The following is a 6,000-nucleotide window of genomic DNA, read 5'->3' on the forward strand; positions in this document are numbered from 1 at the left end:
GAGACAAATTTATCCTTTGATAGACTTTTCTGTGTGAGACAGATTTGTTTATTATCAAGTCTGCGATTTTGGGTTGCAGCAACTCTTAGTTGTGGGTGAGAAATCAGCTAAGGGAATCAAGTGCGCAGTGTCCTGCTGGAATCAGAGGCGTAGGGAGTACAACTGTACCTTGTATTAGTGGGAGACTGATTGGGGTTCAACTATAGTCCAGTTCGAAGTTAGCTTGGAGTAGGCTAGTGTCTGTAGCGGCTTAATACAGTGTGTATTCAATCTGGACTAGGTCTCGGGGTTTTTCTGCATTTTCGGTTTCCTCGTTAACAAAACTTCTGGTGTCTGTGTTATTTCTTTTCCGCATTATATTTTTTATATAATTGAAATAATGCAGGTTGTGCGTTAAAGATCATCAATTGGAAATCCAACCTTTGGTTGTTGATTGATATTGATTAATCCTTGGACGTTGATCTTTGGTACCGTCCAAGTTATCTCTTTTTGATAAAGACTCGCGGATTTCCATTTGCTTGAGTAAAGTTAAAATAGAGATATTGAGATATAAATTCTTTGATATATATTTTTATTGATTGAGTCTAACTGTCTAGTTGATTCTCATAAAAAGTATATTGGAGTTTGTCCATACAGATTGCTAAGCGAAATATTGGGTGGTGTTGTTAGACCCCCGCTTTTTCAATTGGTATCAGAGCAGGCAAACACGTTTAAGACCTTACAAGTCTATGTTTGTAGCAATCTGAGTCTGTGAACAAAGTCTCTTACGCATACCAAGATGCCTCCTAAAGCGTTCGTCCATACCAGTTGTCTCAGGAATACCTCAAAGGATTACTCCTTAGTTGATTCTTCCAAATCCATAGGTAGGAAGATTGTGTCACCTTATGTTAATCACTCTTCCTCCAGTGAGACATTGGATTCTATGGTAAAAGCTGAAATGGAGCTCACCATAATCTCAAAAAATTCTTCTGTGTCATTTGATCTTCAGAATCATGACCAGCTTGTCGATGAGTTTAGAAAATCGATTGATCGAGAACGTGTACACTACAGCATCATTGAGTCCTTCTCTAAGGGTATTGAGAAACTTCTTAAAGAAACATCTTTGCAGCGGGAAAAGATCGGTTCTCTTGAAAATATTATCGAAGAAGACTCAATTAGAGAAAAACGTTTGATTTCGATACACTCATCTGACTTGTACAGACTTCGTGTTGAAAAAGAGAAACTAGAAACATCTCTTTCCTTGGCCCATAAACAGTACATGTCCTTGGAAAAGGATAACTCTGTTTTGAGGAAAAATTCTTCTGTTGAAACTGTTCCCCTCAATGCACGGTACATGAAGAGTTACCCTCCCAAAGAATATTGTGTCGAGAATAGTTTACATAACTTACAATCTTCTCCTAGGGCTGTGAAATTAGAACATATGTCGGCTATTGATTCTCGTTCACAAGTCTGTGCCTTTTGTGGTAAATGGAATCACTATGTACTCCGTTGTTTTGTCAGGAAGAAATAAATTACAAAGCTTCACACTTTGCTTCGCTCCACCGTCAATGGAATAAATCGTCAATCGACTTCTGCATTGAACTCCATATCCACAAGATACCAGAAGCCTTGTAAACATGATCTCTTTTCTAGAAATCATTACAGGACTTTTGCACATCCTAGTAGTATAAATTCTCGTGCTATTAGTGAAAGCAATTCATGTGTTTATAGGAACAATGCTGGTAAAACTGATTCTAGTGTTTGGAGACCCGTTTCAGAAAATCCTCTTGAACCAATTTCTAGAGGTCCTAGACTCAGTAATCAGAAAGCTTCCTCTCTTGAGCTTTCAGGAAGGACTGTGAGGAATCTTTCAAGATTTGAAAACGGTCATGAGAAGATAATAAATACCAGGATCGAACAACCAGGTGTAAATCATAGTTATCATCTCAACACCTATGGTGAGACTATGTCTCCCTTAGCTGCCTTGTTGCAGGACGCTCCATCCTTGTTATCTAACTTGAGAGGTACAAGGATGATGATTGAAAGACGCTCAAGTGTCAGTTGTGTTTATTTTGGTTGTCTGTTTTGATCATTTGTTGTTAGTATTTCTTCTTTTTTTCCTCACTGAGAGGATTTTTGTCTTAGTATGCAATTTTCCTGGCCAGGTCCGGCCGTATGATTGACGTTTTGGCTCCGTTCACAAACGACCAAGTCTCCTCAACACTAGATTTTGGAGGTATGAAATAATCAAGGAAAACTGAGTTCTTTAATGCCTAGTATGTCTTCTTTTTAGTTTAGTTGGAAGAATAACTAGCGTTTTGAATAGCGAAGATTGTGACTACACATATCTATTTTTATTCTCATCTTCTTGTGTTATTTTTTAGGTTTATTGATTTTAAATTCTAAAAATATTTGGAGGATGTTGTTATTGCAGTATTAATCTGTTTGATTTTGAAGTATTGCAATATTTTTATTGGATATGTATTGTTTGCGTCCGTGAACTTGAAGGTCCCATATGTTGTCAAAAATAAAGTCGTTCATAAATTGGTATTCGTATTGATGAAAGGATGAATGAACTTTTGACATATACAAAAGTTATGCCTATGCAGTCATGTATTTGACGGAAAATAGGATAAAATCTTTTGTGTGACAATGATAAAGTCTATTATGTCATTATGCATATAGTGATGGAAAAATAGAATAGATCCTTATATGTATTCCACGGTAAGGGAATCAAGTGTGCAGTGTCCTGCTGGGATCTGAGGCGTAGGGAGTACAACTGTACCTTGAATTAGTGGGAGACTGATTGGGGTTCAACTATAGTCCAGTCCGAAGTTAGCTTGGAGTAGGCTAGTGTCTGTAGCGGCTTAATACAGTGTGTATTCAATCTGGACTAGGTCCCGGGATTTTTCTGAATTTGCGGTTTCCTCATTAACAAAACTTCTGGTGTCTGTGTTATTTCTTTTCCGCATTATATTTTTTATATAATTGAAATAATACAGGTTGTGCGTCAAAGATTATCAATTGGAAATCCAACCTTTGGTTGTTGATTGATATTGATTGATCCTTGGACATTGGTCTTTGGTACCGTCCAAGTTATCTCTCTTTGATAAAGACTCGTAGATTTCCATTTACTTGGGTAAAGATCAAATCGAAAGATTGAGATATAAACTCTTTGATATATGTTTTTATTGATTGAGTCTAACTGTCTAATTGATTCTCATAAAAAGTATATTGGAGTTTGTCCATACAGATTGCTAAGCGAAATATGGGATGGTGTTGTTAGACCCCGCCTTTTCACTTATAAAAAAAAATTATTACTTTACTGGTGAAGTAAACTTACATATCCGCCAGATTTTTTAATTTGTTACACATGAGATTTCAGAAGTTGACTTGCCCTCAGGTTGGGAATGGACTGATGATTGGCATATTGATAATGCTTCGGTAAATACCACTGGAGGCTGGGTTTGTGCCCCTGATCTCGAACGTCTAAAATGGCCCGAGTCATATAATCAGTTGAAGTTTGTCAATTATGCACGACAAAGGAGATGGGTCAGGAACAGGAAAAGGGGACTAGGTGGTGTTAAACAGCATATATATATACCAGTTGATGTTATAAAGTCACGGCAAAAACCAAATTAATTGAATACCAATATTCAATACGTGTCAGAAAGATGTGGTTGATAAAAAGAGGTAAATTTATTCTCTCTACTTACAGCCAATACTCGGCCAATAAAAAGTGAGAATAAAAAAAAAATCATTTTATTCATCCTCCCAATTTAATCGCCCACCCAATTTAACTCTTTCCTGGGTCCCTATGCCACGTAGTGGTGTAATTATTTGGTGCATTCTCATAATAATTTTGCCAAAGTTTGCTGAATATTTTCTTTTGTCCGGATAACTACTTGAATTTGGTAAAGAAATTCACCCCCAAAGATTCTTACTCCTTCCGACCCAAATCAAATGAGCTAGTTGTAATTTGCACAAGGTAAAGAGAAAATGAGAGTATGTGTAAGTATTTTTTACAATTATATCCTTATGGATAATAACTAGTAAAACTTAGAAATGATTTATTTCGTAAACTTTATACCGTTGAAAAGCATTTTAAAACACTTATATAACGAATACAAACATGGCTATCAAATTACATACTTCTTATAGTAACAATAATCAATTAAAATGGTAGTTTTAGAAATATCTCCTTCATTACAGAGATAGCTCATCTATTTTGGAACAAAATTTAAAACCAACTAGTTTATCTAATTTGGGACGGAGAGAGTATGTAATAAGAGGTGCACGTCAATTGTAGCAAGTTCGAGGGAGGTGTGTCCAAGGAATTTAAATAGAATGCTAGAAACCAATACTCCCATCTGTATGAAAGCCGACGATCAGTAGATGAAAAGAATTAGAGAAACATTGACTATTCTTGAATCCATGTTACTTTGACTAATCGGCTTCAGCAAAAATCATCCAAGACAAAACGACCCATGAATGGAAAATAAATCTGCTTAATTGAGTTGATTTTCTCGTCGTAATCAACATAATGTCAACGGCCTATATATGAAAGACGAAATTATAAAAGTTCAGGCTTACTGAAAGTTTACATACCTGCGTAACATGAAAATATCCATCACTATTATTATTAAGCTTAAGAAACGTATACCATATTTTTATGAAACGTGCACTACAAATCCGTTGAAGCCGTTTTATTACATTAATACACCTTTTTAACCTCTATGAGTATAATAAGAAGAAACCAACGTGAAATACTCAGAAGTCAATGTGAAAAGGGAAAGTTAAGCTAAGGCTCAACCCATGGATAACTCATAATATGAGGCCCTTAATTAAATAAAATTAAATTTAGGCCCCGAGTTATTAAAGGACATTCATACCGTTTTATATATTGTCAAACTCATAATTAAATAAAATTTAAATTTAGACCCAAAATTATTAAATTTAGGCCCAAAATTATTAAAATACAACGTGAATGTGTAAATAGAAGTTACACATGCGTATGACATGTGTATCCAGAAGTTACACATCCTTATGCCATGTGTAATGCAAAGTTACACATCAAAAAAATAGACATCAAAAAGAACGCATACAAAAAATACATGTATCACTTTAATATTCATTTACAATAATTTTTTAGCATGTGTAACTAGAAGTTACACACGCATCTGTCTAGTGTAATTGAGAGTTACATATGCATCTATCTAATGTAACTGAGAGTTACACATGCGTCTGATTTGTGCTTTTATGAAGTTTAAATCTTTGCCTTTCCTTCTTGTCTTCCTCCCTTCAAAATGCTTGCAAACCTGCAACGAAATAAACATCCATGGATTAGGTTGGATGAACAAAAAGCAAAATAAATAAAATAAATAAATTATAGAACAAAGATCACAGAAGATACACATGATAACCTATCTTAGCATGCATGTGTAACTGGGAGTTACACATGCATCCATCATGCGTAATCATCAGTTACACATCCATATAGATGTGTATGCAGAAGTTACACATACAATATGCATGTGTAATGAGCAGTTACACATACATATAGATGTGTATGCCGCAGTTACACATCCATGCCTTTTTCAGCACCAGAAACGACCACTACTCCTGGTTCTGGTTCTACTTCTTCTTCTTCCTTTTTTACCACAGTTTCAGTAGAGTTCACACTGAATCTAGCAAAATCATTAACATCTTCCTAGTGTAATTGGTAGTTACACATGCACTTTACTAGTGTATCTAAGAGTTACATATGCATTTTCCAAATGTAACTAAGAGTTACACATGCATTTTCCTAATGTAACTAAGAGAATCAAAGTTCATGGAGTTTAGTTTTTACCTCCGATAGTTGTGTTGCAGTATCTTGAACCTAACACCTTGCTTTCCTATTTGTTATACCAATTTTAGAACGCAAAAATTACCTAAAAAACAAAATTAAACATCAAAAATCTTGAAACTTGAAAGTGACCAGTTTAGCAAAGAGATCGGTTTCTTCACAACAATAAAGAA

The sequence above is a fragment of the Papaver somniferum genome, chromosome 5 (genome assembly GCF_003573695.1).
Source record: "Papaver somniferum cultivar HN1 chromosome 5, ASM357369v1, whole genome shotgun sequence".
Taxonomy (NCBI): Eukaryota; Viridiplantae; Streptophyta; class Magnoliopsida; order Ranunculales; family Papaveraceae; genus Papaver; species Papaver somniferum.